General features: G+C 40.4%; 1 protein-coding gene across 4 annotated transcripts in view; it reads left to right on the top strand.

Annotated features, from left to right (window-relative positions):
- Nucleotides 1-3496: 3496 nt before the first annotated feature.
- Nucleotides 3497-13042, top strand: part of AGTPBP1 (ATP/GTP binding carboxypeptidase 1) — a 66376-nt gene continuing 56830 nt past the window's right edge. For all 4 annotated transcript variants that reach the window (XR_004982117.2, XM_036403879.2, XM_054517791.1 and 1 more), the window contains exons 1-2: nucleotides 3497-3582; nucleotides 12362-12492. The gene's annotated coding sequence lies outside the window, so the exon portion shown is untranslated. The remainder of the gene's footprint in view (nucleotides 3583-12361; nucleotides 12493-13042) is intronic.

Genomic DNA, 13042 nt, shown 5'->3' with positions numbered 1-13042 from the left:
ATCCAGCCTGTCCAGGTCCCTCTGCAGAGCCTTCCTGCCCTCTAGCAGATCAACACTCCCACCCAACTTAGTGTTGTCTGCAAATTGAGGTGGTACTCAAAATAATTGATTAATTAACATTAATAATTTATATAATTAATTAACATTATTAATTGATTAATTGTCATTAAACAGGACCAGCCCAGCAGTGAGCCCTAGTAAACTGCATTGGTGACTGACTGTCAGCCAGATAACTCCATTTACCAACACCTTCAGCCCAGCCATCCATCCAGTTCTTAACCCAGCAAACTGCACCTGTCTAAGTCACAAGCAGCCAGTTTTTCCAGGAAGAAGCTGTGGGAGAGAGAGTATCAAAGGCTTTACTGAAGTTTAGGTAGACAACATTCACAGCCTTTCTCTAATCTGCTAGGTGGGTCACTTGGTCAAACCTAGAGACTTAATTTTGGTGGAATTCATTCTGCTCCACAATCCAGTATTACTGTTGCTGCAATTTTCAGAGATGCATGCCTGGCTTCCCATCAAGCTTTTACTTGATGGCTCTATAATTTGCCATAACCTTATTTTCAAATTTATTATTTGCTCTGGTTAAATTAAATGTAGATAGTTTGGAAAAGTTTTGTATGTTTGTTAAAGATTCTACTTGAAGTGTTAAAAATTTTGTGAAACCAAAAGAAGAATCATATTAATTATTATAAAAATTCAATGGATAAACAATTCACTTTTGCACACAGTATTGCATTTGAAAACAAATAAAGCTAGGGCATATTTCTGCTGTCTCATATAAGTAAAATGCATCTGAATTGGTGAGAATTGTTATGTAAATAAGATCAGCAATGGCCTGCTACTCCATTTGTACACCAGAGTCAGGTTTTCCAAAAGTAAAGTTGTTGTCCTTAGAAATAAATTCTAAACTTGGAACCAGTTTACCTGCCAAAAAAACCAATTTTAGATTCAATTGTTCAGTGACCTTTAATTTCCATAAACAAATGTTACCTAGTAAAAATAGGAGTTCTGCACAGAACAGTCTTTTGGGGGAAATAAGATAAATGTAGCACTTGCATTCAATTATGTTCTGTATTTTTTGCTTACATTGAGTGAAAAAAGTTAATAGATTTCAGTAACTGATTGGAGTATTTTAATTAGGCCCATTACTATCATTCATTTTTTCTTAAACGAGATCACACTTTTTGCCAGCCTTAAATTAATGGAGCTACTGCTGGGTCCTCTCTTTTCAGTAGAAAATTCTCATATTTTTAACTGATTTATTTTTGTCATGTGCCAGGACACATACAGAGCTGTTTTAAAACATTATTTTCATAACTAACTAAAATAAGCTGACTCTGACTTCAACTTCAAAACATTTGAGAGACTTTTATCTACACCCCCTTTATTTGTTCTTTACTTGCCAGAGCCTGCCCAATACTATTTTTGTCTTTGCCTGAGTCATACTCAAGTACTTCCATGTCTTCTGCTTTGCTTTAGACAGAGCTATGCATTTAAAATTATTCCATTAATAGAATTCACAGACAACTTGTAGCTGTACTGTATTCTGCATTGCATATTCTCTTACCCATTTCCCAGTGTGACCAGTGTTAGGGAACAAGTGACACTGTTCCTACCCCTTGCCAGTGCACTGGCAAAGTTCTGCATTCTGATAACCTCCTCTTTTTGTTCATGGTAGATACCTGGAGAAGCTTGTAAGAGAGGGAGAAAGGTCCTTTCCAATACATGTATGTTTTGTGATTATAGCTCATGGGTTTACAAGTTCTAGAAGCGTAATGTTCAATTATTTGCTGGAGAAAGACCCTGTGCATAACTGAATAAATGGACATCTGATATCCATTTTTGTTAATATGGTGGGATGAGGACTTAAAATGTATATAAGCAGTTATGCATAAATAGGAGGTAGGAGGACCAGGATCTCCCATCTGTCACACCTCAACAAAATTAGTTCATTGCTCCTCACTTGCATTGGTGTCTGCTGCCTTGCCAGTAAAGCAGCTTTGTTCTGTGTCCATAAGGTATGGATGTGTATGTGTGCTGTGCAGATCATCTGTGTACCATTGCATGGATGATAGGCAGAATTCACTTTTCTAACACTGTAACCCAAGTTAAAGGACTAACAAACAGTAACTATAAACCACCCTTCAGGTGAATCAGCCCTATTGAAGAGTTGCAAACTGTCACACAAAATGCACAGCTACTTCCTAGACAGTAGAAAAGTCATGGCTATCTTTACTTTTGCCTTTGTGAGTAGATTGAATGATGTGTGTAGGACAGGAGTTGCAAGAGCTGTAGCCAGGTATCTATACTTTGAAAGGGAAGATGAATAAAAGTATAGATTTAAAGGATCCAGAATCTGCTTTTTACTGAACAAGAATTAGAATGGGTAGCTCCATGGATACACAATGTTATTGGGAAATTAACTTGGCATCGTTCTAGTAGGGATTGTGCCTTTATAATGGGTGTGAGATTTGAACTTGATTTCAGTTTGCCAGTCTTTTATTAAAGGGTTTCTTTTCCCATGTCAGATCTGTAAACTCAGTATAAAGATTTGGCCACAGATTCTTAGCAGTTTCTTCATTTGAGGAATTTAATGAGAAGGAAATACCTGGTTGTTCCAGTTTAACAAGTGTCAGAGAGATTAAATTACCCCCTTCTAGAAGTCATCAGCGATACTAATGCACGGTTCAAAACCAGGTGCTAGGCACAAGGAGGTTAATTTGCCATAAAATGTTTTGTGAAGCATATGAGGTACTACTTTTCCAAAGATTTTCGGGGCGGGGGGGGGGGGGGGAGGCATACAAAGTCTTTGACTAATGAATCAATATGAATTTTCTTACTTGCTTCTGTGGCACCCCAGTGCCCTGGGCAGTAGCATTCTTTGGGTTCAGGTACTTACCTGCCACAACAAACTGTGTATAAAGGTTGGGCTGGGGGGAACGCCCCACGAAGGTATTGCAGAATCTCAGAATCGGTCAGGTTGGACCAGATAACAGTGGGTTATCTGGTCCAACCTCCCTGCTCGAGCCGGGTCATCCTAGACCACACGGCACAGGATGGTGTCCAGAGGGTTCTTTAGTACCTCCAGTGAGGGAGATTCCACAACCTTTCTGGACAATCTGTGCCACTCACTGCTTGGTCACCCTCACAGCAAAGAAGTTCTTCCTCGTGTTCAAGGTGGAACTTCCTGCGCATCAGTTTGTGCCCATTGCCTCTTTTCGTACTGCTCCCGAACCACGAGAAAAGCCTGCTTCTATGCTCTTGCTACCCCCGCCTCCCATTAGATACTCGCGCATCTCACAGAAGTACGGACAGTTCAGGCCCGGGTGGCTGGTGCGGGGGCGGCCAGCCAGGGAGATTCACACCGCACACTCGTGCGGTGCTGCTCCACCCGTGTGGTCCGGCCGGGCCGGGCACGGCGCTGCCCGCGGCGGCGCTTGCGCGCGGGCGGGGCGCGGCGGGGCCGGTGACGCGCTGCGGTGCGGGCAGGTCCTGCTGCCGCCGCCGCCGCATGAGCACGGCGGGGGCGCAGCACGGAGCCGCCGCCGCCGCCCGGTGCCCCCGCCTATGTGCCGCGGGGTGAGTGGCCGCCGGCGCGAAGGTGAAGCCCGGAGAGCAGGCATCGCCTCGGGCAGGGCGGAGCGGGCCGCGGCGGGGGCAGGGCCGCAGCCGAGACCGGGATTGAGATCGGGACTGGGGCGGGGCGAGGCGGGGCTCCTCTGTGCCGGGCTCTGCGGGGCGGCCGAGCGCGTCCCTGCGGGCACCGGTGGATGCGTGCGGGGCCGCTCGGGCACGGCGGGTCTCTGCGGGAGCCGCGCCCTGCGCACTCTCGCCCGCGGAGATGGTCGCAGGCCCTACGGTAGGAGCGGTGCTGGTTTCCGGGCCTGGCGGTTGGGTCTGCCCGCGGCACGGGGTGGAGCCGCCGGTGGCACGGAGCCCCGCGCCGGGAGCGGGACGCTCTTGTCCCCGCTCTCCGTGCGGTGCACAGCCGGCCCGTGCGCACCTCCCGCTCCGCCGGGCGGCCCTGCACCAGCCGGGGCTGCCGTGAGCCTGGCCCTGCCGGCCGTCGAGCGCTGCGGCTGTGCCCCCGCTGCCGCGCCAGAGGAGTAACGCAGCATGGGCAGTGGGTGGAAAATACGGCGGTTGGGATAACAACATTTGCCTCATGTGCCGTGCGACTTTGCCTGCCCAACGTCTGTCTGACTTAACGCTCCGTGGGTAGGAGTTTGTTAACCTTTGGGGTTTGGTTTTTCCTTTTCTTTCTTCTCTTTCTTCTTCTTTTTTTCCTTTTCCTGCTTTTTTTTTTCTTTTTTTTTTTTTTTCTTTTTTTTCTTTTGTTTTCTTTTTGCAGTGGTGGAAATCTAGCACAGCAAGTGTTTCTTTGTAGGTACCGGTTCAAATGCTCGACAGAGGTTTGAGAAATAGGTTGCACATCAGGGTGGGGTGGTGTTTTTCTTCTGTGTAAACTGCTTTCAAGCACCAGGCTTTGTGTGAGATGTTTAGAAATCCTCAGCTGGACGAACTGCTATGGCTATTTAGAGCAATAATCTGTCACTAGTGTGTATAGTGGAAAGTGAATTCCTTTGTACCTGTATGGTATAAAATCACCGTGAAACTTCTGTATAGCCTTGTGGTGTGAATGTTGTTTTTTGTGGATTAGTTTTTCCAGCATTAGGAAATTAGCTCTCCAATGAGTGTATTCCCATGAATGATGTTTCTTTAAAGAAATACTTGTCTGCACTGCCTTTATAGGTTATATTTCATGAAAAGGCTGTTTTGCAGGTAGCTTTCAGTGTGTATTTTGTGTAACCCTGAGTGAGTGGATGTTGCTGATGGAATAGCCCCACCTTTTGGTTAATCCCTCATTGAAATTATACTTTTGACCAAAGAGTTTTTCTGGAAATTATACCTCATGCTGTGTGTTGTGAGTGCAAGTCTGTGTTGGAATATCTTTTAATGTCTTGGACTGGGGAGTGAAAAAATTATCTCCCTTCCTGAAGACTTTCCTATTTAATGTCAAGATAATTTTAACAGGTAGTTTCTGATGTTTCAGTTCATTACTGTGATTTTTTTATGCTAGTATAAATTAAGCAAAATATCTTTTTTTTTTAAAAGTTTCATTTAAAAAAAGGATTCTGTCTGTATTTTTTTTCAAAAAAGGTGGAAATGATCTTAAACCAAGGAGTAGTTGTGGTGTGCGAAGTGACACCTGATATATGTTTCTGTGAAGCGATACTTGGTCTCAGGCTTAACTTTCAGTTTAGGTGTTGGAGGTGGCAATGCTCATATTTTAGTTTTCATGTTGAAGAACTTCACAGATTATTTTCCAAAATTAAGGTTTTGAGCTTGAAAAATATTCAGTTGTCTTGGAGTAGATTTGTATTAGTTATCTTACTGCTGCTAGGAGCAACTTCCCTGAAATTACATGTAAGAAGCTACATGTAAAGAGAAAAAGGTGAAGGGCTCTCTGAAGTCCTTTTAGCTTACAGAAGGGGTTTGCTATTTCACCTTGCATTCAGGTTTTAGTTTAGGAAAGACATTCAGCTTTTCACTCAACAGCTTGTCAGCAGTGTGTCACATGATTAGAAACTTTGCAGTCTTTAAAATTCATGGTGATACTCTGCTAGACACAGTTGGGGATCACCTGTTTTTTTGGCTCGGGGTATGTTATTTGAAACCTCTCCTTGAATTCCACTATCTGTGAGCTACTTGCTCTTAGGAGATTGCTCCCGTGATACGAATTGCTAATGTTCAAAAGCACTGAGTGCTAATCAAGTCGCCCTGGCTCTGGAGTGTAACTGCAGAAATTGAAGTGTTGAAACTCCTTAAAGAACTTAGAGGGGAAGGTTTCCTGGAGTGAGTGTGAGAGTGCTGAACAAGGCAGCTGCTTGTGTGAGTGCTTAGCAGAGATTTGTAACAGCAGTGTATCTCTGGATATGTTTTCAGGCCCTGCCACTATCCACAGCTTAACTGTCGAATATCCTGTGCTAAGCATCAAGAAGATTATGAACTATCCAGTATGTGTCCTGGATACACGGATGATTCAGCATGGCTTCCATTTGGAAATGCAGTAACCATAGAAAGACTGGAAGTAGCAGAGTGGAGGGAGCACCCAAACATCCTTCCTTTCGTTTGCAACAGCTGCAGAGGCAACAGTCCTGAAAATGTCACCCTAAAACATTTAGTATATTACAAGGCATATAAAAACTTCCACTACATCCTTTATAAAACTTAAAATTACTGAGAAACAGGGTGCCCAGGGGTTGCACACTGGAGATAGGTAATACTGTTTTAATTGTTCCAAGTGTAATTCATAAGCTAAATGGTACAAATCAAGATTTTGAAAGGGAGAACAGTTGCTGGGAGTATTATGGGTTGTTATGATTGTGTTTCTGCTCACCAGTGAGGTTTGAAGGGTTTGAGGTAGATAAATCAAAAGTGTTTGAGTAGATAAATCTGCAACATGGAGCCATGGATTTTTTTAATTTTTTTTTTAATATGGATTAAAACCAGGATAGCAGGTTTGCTTTATTAAATTAGTAAACTAGGAAGTTTAGATCTTTGAGTTGATTTTTTTACAGACTGACCGTAACCATCAAGGCAGCATAACCCAAAGGAGCAATCACTGGGTTAGGTGCTAGAAAACACCTCTGACATATACCACTGTATTAAGCTTTTCCAAGAGCTGGCAAAAGTTCCTAGGTTTCCAGTTCTTGTTCAGTTCTTGGTGTAGGGAAATACCTAGTTTCTGCTGTGGTTGTCCTTTTCCTTCTGGCTATTTTTATTGCTTCCTCTTCCCTCCCTGTGCCATTCACCTTCTACCTGATGAAAGGGTTATGCCAGCTGGACAAGAAGTAGCTGACTTTTGCAGTATTTCTGTCAGCTTAAATCACGTAAGCTTTGAATGTGATACTATGTGACTCTGATGACAGCAAGTTTGTCATATCTTGAAGTAACCCTATGCCTGCAATGCTAGTAACTTTCTAGGAGCTTCTTTCCAGGCAAGAAATAAAGTACTGGTGTTTTATTCTTCTCCTTTCCCAGCAAATGCTTTTCTTGCTTGCTTGCTTAGCTTTTTTGGCTACTTTTGTCAGACTTTGTTTTTGCAGTCAAGTGGACTGGTGCTAATGGCTGCATGACGTATCTGGCAGCTTGCTGTAAAGGACTTTGGTGCTTCAGTTGTCTGTGAAGTTTTATGTACGTCATTTTGAATGTCTGATTATATGCTGCAGTTTATCTAGTCATGTCAAAAAGTCGGCACTTTGCTATAATGCAGCAGTGGGTAAGCTAATGAGCTGATTTTTTTTATTCCCTCCTATAAATATTCATAGTAAATGGCATAAGGGAAAGACAGTAATTGATTTTCAGAAGTATTTTTTTCTTTGATAAGTAAAGGTTGTTCGCCTTTTCATTTTGTTTTAGATTTACAAGTTAGGCTCTCTTCCACCAAAAACTTAATTTCTTTTTCTGCTTAGAGGACTTGGGTAGCCATTAGGTAAAGGTTTATTTTCTGCCATTTCCACATAAAGTCTTAAAATTATATCTGGAAGAAATAGTTTTTCTACTATCTTGAACAAACCTTCTCTCATGGAAGAAACACTTCTAAGGTACTTTCAGGTATATTATAATACTTTGATGGCAATAAAACTTTTGTACTGCTATATATTAAATCTTAGGAAGAGATAGCTGTTCAGTGTGTTCTCAGTGCCATTCCATCCTATTTTACAGTTCAATTAAAAAAACAATTGGTCCTGATAATTGACTCTCTCTGGGCTATTGACTAGGACTTCAATTCCTACGAAACAGAAACACAGGGTAAGGTTCGGCATGCAGGGGGAGTCTCTGTTTTTTTTTTCCAGTGCTTGTAAAGGTTCAGGAACTGAGCTAGTCAACTTCAGGAAACAGATTCTCAGTACCACATTAGTTATTATTCTTTTTATAAATGATTCTGTTTACTGGATTGTGATTGAGTGCAATGTAGTGTTTGCCAACTTGAAACTTAATTGTGAAGCTTGAAGGATTTCCCCAGATTTTTAGTATGGTTTATAGGTAACCACAGCTTTTATGGATTGTTCTGTGCATTGAGCTTTTAGAATATAAAGCAGTTTGTACAAATAACTCTGCCATCTCCAAATTGCTTGTGAGATTTTTTACCTAACATTAAGTATTACATTTTTATTAAGGAAATGGTTCACATGCAGTACCTTTGCTAGCTTGTATGACATTAAAAGTGAACTGCATTCTTGAAAAAAAAAAAACAAAAAACAACCCACAACTAACCATTTTTTCAAAAAGATAGTTGTGTAAGTTGTCATTTGAGACATGAACTTGAAAACCATGTGTTAGGTATGAAAGAGTAAAGGATTAAATTGAGGAAGGAGCTACTTAAGGTACAATTGGTGGGACTTTTGCAAATGCTCAGTCCTCCTTATGGTGTAAGAGGATGAGATGGGGGAGACAGCACCACTGTGTTAATAGCAGTGGCCATTTCCTACTGCCGTCAAAGGAAGACTATACTGCTGTCCTAGTGAATAATTCTTTAGTGTAATGCTAGGTAACATACTGCTCATTTCTGTATGGTGTGATATTTGTGTGATTTTGCCATATTTAGAATGCTGGTTATCATGGTGTTTACCTGCTCTCTACAAGCTTTTTGGGTAGGTTCCTGTTGCTACAGAGACCATGACTCTTGCTGCCATGTATTGCTGGTTATCCTAAATTTTTAACAAAGAGTATATTCCTACAAGTGTGAATTCACTTAGGTAAATAGTCTGTTCTTGCAAACAATTTACTTCAATGTTTAAAAATGTAAACACAAGTGGTATTTTGGAATTAAGATTGCCTAGAGCACAAAGAATGCAGAAATCTTTTTATATGGTTCTGTTTAAACAAACAGAACCATAAGTACTTTAAACAAACAAACTTATAAGTACTTTGAAAAAGAATATTTCGACCCACGAATAGCTTCTGAGACTTTGGTATACATTAAATGAGATAATATGAAAAGTGCATTTGCCTGTGATTTAATCTGCACTGGACTGGGGGAACTCACATGTACTTCTATGAGAGGCAGAAGTGCTTTTGGAACCCCAGAATATAACCAGCTTCAGGGTTTCAATATAGGTTCTCTTCTGCCTAGCATTTGTGACCTTTTAAATAACTACATGTTTTCTCAGTTCATACCTATAGTTTTTCTATTTAATTTTTAATGCATTGCATTTTGACACTGTTCTGTCACCTGAGATTTTGTACTCCTTCCTTTTTTTGTGTACTAGTTTGCCTTTTTTTGTTCAGTAGCATTTACCAAAGATTTTGTTCAGCTACTTACTTGCACTATCTGATAAGTACACATCAGCATAATGACTTAGTTGCTGCAGACTTGTTACTTTTTTTCACCTTTCAAATCATCAATAGCTTCATGATGATCAAAAGTGAAGTGTGAGCTTTAGCTTTGAAAATATTTTGGGTTGCACCAAGCTTTGGATACAAAGAAAAACATGGAAATATATATATGTATAGATGAACAATCTTACAGGTTTTGCAGAGCTATTGTGGTAGACAGACCAAAAAACCCTTAAATTTTGGTTTTTCTCTTGAAAAGTGTAATTTGATATGTGGTTTTAGCAACTCCTGGGTTTATGATAATAAGATATCATGTTTTAATATATGCTTAACAGACTCAAAAAATATACATTTCTATATAATATTTATTAAGAACAGACGTTTCTGGAAAATAAAAACTTAATAGAATATAGTGCAAGTAGAACAGATTCAGTAGTATTGATAAACTTTGTGTATCCATACTTGGTGTTGATTTTTCGGGTTTCCCTTGGAGAGAACTGTGTTTTTTGGAATGTAATTACAAAGCACTTTGCAGGAAGATCCTAGTATTAGCCATGGAAAATTTCAGACATCTCTGGCTCTTTGAAGTAGTCTATTTTCTGGTTGTGGGGTTTTTTATTGTTGTTGGGATTTTGTGGTTGGGCATTTTTTAAATTATTTGGTGGTTTTCTTGTGTGTGGTAGTTTGGTCTTGCTGGTTTTTTGAGGGGTGAGAGTTTTTTAAGTAAATAAAATGCAAAGGTACTTTAAATTTTATTAAAATCACATTTATCTTTCCAGGGCAGGCATGTTCTGCATTAAAGTATCTTGGTGAATTGAATATGTGAATTCTGTTTATGTAAACTGAGAAAGTCCTTCAGCAACAGAGAGATTATCCATGTTTCCTGTAAGAGAAAGTTTCAATAGCAGGATTTCAGCATGAAAACTCTCCATGGTTTTGAGAGGTAGTATGAGAAATGAGAAAGAAAAACTTAACATGAAAGTAGAGGTTAAAATAAAAATTTTGAGCCTCAGATGTGACATTATTGTGTGTTTATTTTATGACAATTTCTTTTGAGTATGATGTTATTAAAATAACAGAAATGCTCAGGACTAAACTGTTGTAATGGTGACTATGTGTTTTTTCTTCCTAGTTTCCAACCTAAACCTTCCTTCTTTCAGTTCAAAGCAATTGTATTGCCTCTTGACATATCACTCCACGCCCTTGAAAAAAGTCCCTGTCCAGCTTCCTGTTAGGCTCTTTCTTGGTGATGGAAGGCTGCTCTAAGGTTTCCCCAGAGCTCTCTTATGTCTAGGGTGAAGAGTCCCAACTCTTTCAGCCTTTCTTTCTATAGAAGAATTGTTCCATCCCTCCAGTCGTTTTTATTGTCCCCTTCTGGACTCGCTTCAGCAAGTCCACATCCTTGCTACATTGGGACCCCCAGCACTTGTGTCAGTAAAATCTCCTCTGAATCCTGTTATGACCTCTGACCAGAATTATTGCTGCCTTAGAGTGGCTGAGCATCTTGCTGTTATTCTAGTACACATATATATATATATATATATATATATATATATATATATATATATATATCAACTTAGTATTCAGGAGGATGGAGTTCATACAAGTCCTCTATAGGCAGTCCCAGTAATGCCTAGTAGACACATCTGAGCATGAGGTCTGAATGATCAGTGCGAGTTCATTTCTTAAGCCATTGTTTTGAGAAAAAGAAAACTGCTTTGTGGTGGTCCTTGCCATTTAGTTTTGTGGTTAGAGTATTTATCCAAGAACTAGGAGTTCCATGGATTTCATGTTATTCTCAGTTTTAGATTTTGGCAAATGCCAGAATTTTGTATGAAAGGTAAATAGTGGAGGGGGTATCCTCTTTGCTTTTGCATGAACTTTGTCAGTATCAAATATTCAGGGTATTGAAAATCTGGATTAGCAGAGAAGGTGATTCAGTGACAAGGAATTCACCTAGGAGTGAGGCAAATATGTGCTTTTCTGAGGAGAAAGGAAAATGTGAAAATTACATGTAACTTCATGCAGGCCGTTTAATTTTTTGTGCTGTTGATAGCATTGTTGTAGCAATTATTACAGTGCAGCTTTCTGATCTTGGGAAGACTGCCTGTTTCCCCTGTCTGGATAGAAGAATGAATGAGGTAACATTTCACAGGCAAGGTGGAAAGGCAAGGGAGAGTGCAGAGAATCCATTTATCGGGTTGGAGTTCTACTTAGTCATCACTTCTTGCTCTCCCCTGCTTCCCTCCAAACTGAAGTGCTTTCATCCAGCTGTTGTTGGTCCTTTGCAAGCAGAACTAATGCTAATTTTTCATCTGCTCTGCTACCACTGAAAGGCAAGTGGCATTGTTTAAAATATGTAAATTTATTCACCTACTGCCTTTAGCTTTCTATTAAGTGTTTATTTAAAATAAGGATAATATTAAAAGTTTTAAATTTATTTGGAAGGGGTTTGCATTACTTAGTCAAATGTTAAAGGGAATTCTTTTTTTCTTTAGTATGCATAGATGTCCCGCCACATCTCTGGATTGCTGCTGTGTGCATTTCTCTCTTCATTTTTTCCTTGCTCCTTCTCAGCTGTTAGTTTTGTTGGGGTTTTTTTTTTTTGTTTTGTTCTTGTGCTTTTTCTTCTTTACTTGACTTCTCCCCTTGACCTGGAGCATCAGTAAGCACTTTAATGTTTACTGGCATACTTTGTGGTGAATTTAGACAAACAAACTAAGACCTTGCAGTTCAAGATGGTTCAGCTCAGTAGCTGGCTCCACTTGTACAGCAGTTCAGTACACAATAATATATAGACACTCTTGGCACTGGCAGACTGTTCATCATCTGCATGACAGCGGGTCCTACTTTTGCTGGAAGCAAAACAGCTCTTGGTTACTTGAATCCAAGGGTCTGATTTCCACCCACTAAGACCTGCAACCTGGTTGGAATAATCCAGACTTTGTAATTCATTAAATTGTCAGTAATGGGGTGGACATAGCTCTTCTTTTGTAACTTTTTGTTTTGTTTAAAGGATTTCAAGACAGTGTACACCTGAAGAGTGCTTGGAAAAATCTAAGACACCTGTTAACTTGAGTCAAGCTGGAATTCTTGTGAAAAGTTAAGCATTTTCTTCCTGGCTGCTGGGAACAGATTCTGCTTTCAGTAAGTCTGGAAATAAGCCTGTTTCATACTTCATCTGCTTTAGGGTTTTAGCAGTGGAGTGGAATTTACCAGTAATAAAAACCTGTTTATTTTTATGTGCTGAATAATTAGGATTTTTGTGAGGTTTTACAAATTTATTTGAGGAGAAGGGGATGGGGGGGAGGGAGTGGTGGGCAGCTTAGTGTGTAGTTGGCTGAATTTCTTGCCTACATTTTCCAAGAGAAGAGTGCTTTATCTTACTCATTCGCAGCACCCATATCTTGGAACATCCATTTTCCCCCTTTCTGTCTTCTACCTTTAAATTAACCACTGAGCTCTTGGAGGACAATTTTTTTTTCACAGTGGGAGTATTTGTCTGTCATTCATATTATGTCCCAGATGGAAATACTGGTGCTCAGTTAATGGTCCTGCAGGCTGCAACCTTAATTGCTTGGAGGCACCATTTGAGGAAGCGGTGTGCCCTGAGGACACTATGTCCTTAGATGGATAGGAAAATTGAGTCCTTGGCATGATATGGTTTCTGTCCAAGGAATGTATTGAGGTCTTGCTT

Source organism: Molothrus ater, chromosome Z, assembly GCF_012460135.2.
Source record: "Molothrus ater isolate BHLD 08-10-18 breed brown headed cowbird chromosome Z, BPBGC_Mater_1.1, whole genome shotgun sequence".
Taxonomy (NCBI): domain Eukaryota; kingdom Metazoa; phylum Chordata; class Aves; order Passeriformes; family Icteridae; genus Molothrus; species Molothrus ater.
The sequence above is the reverse complement of the archived record's forward strand: the minus strand, read 5'-3'. Positions and strand labels throughout refer to the sequence as shown.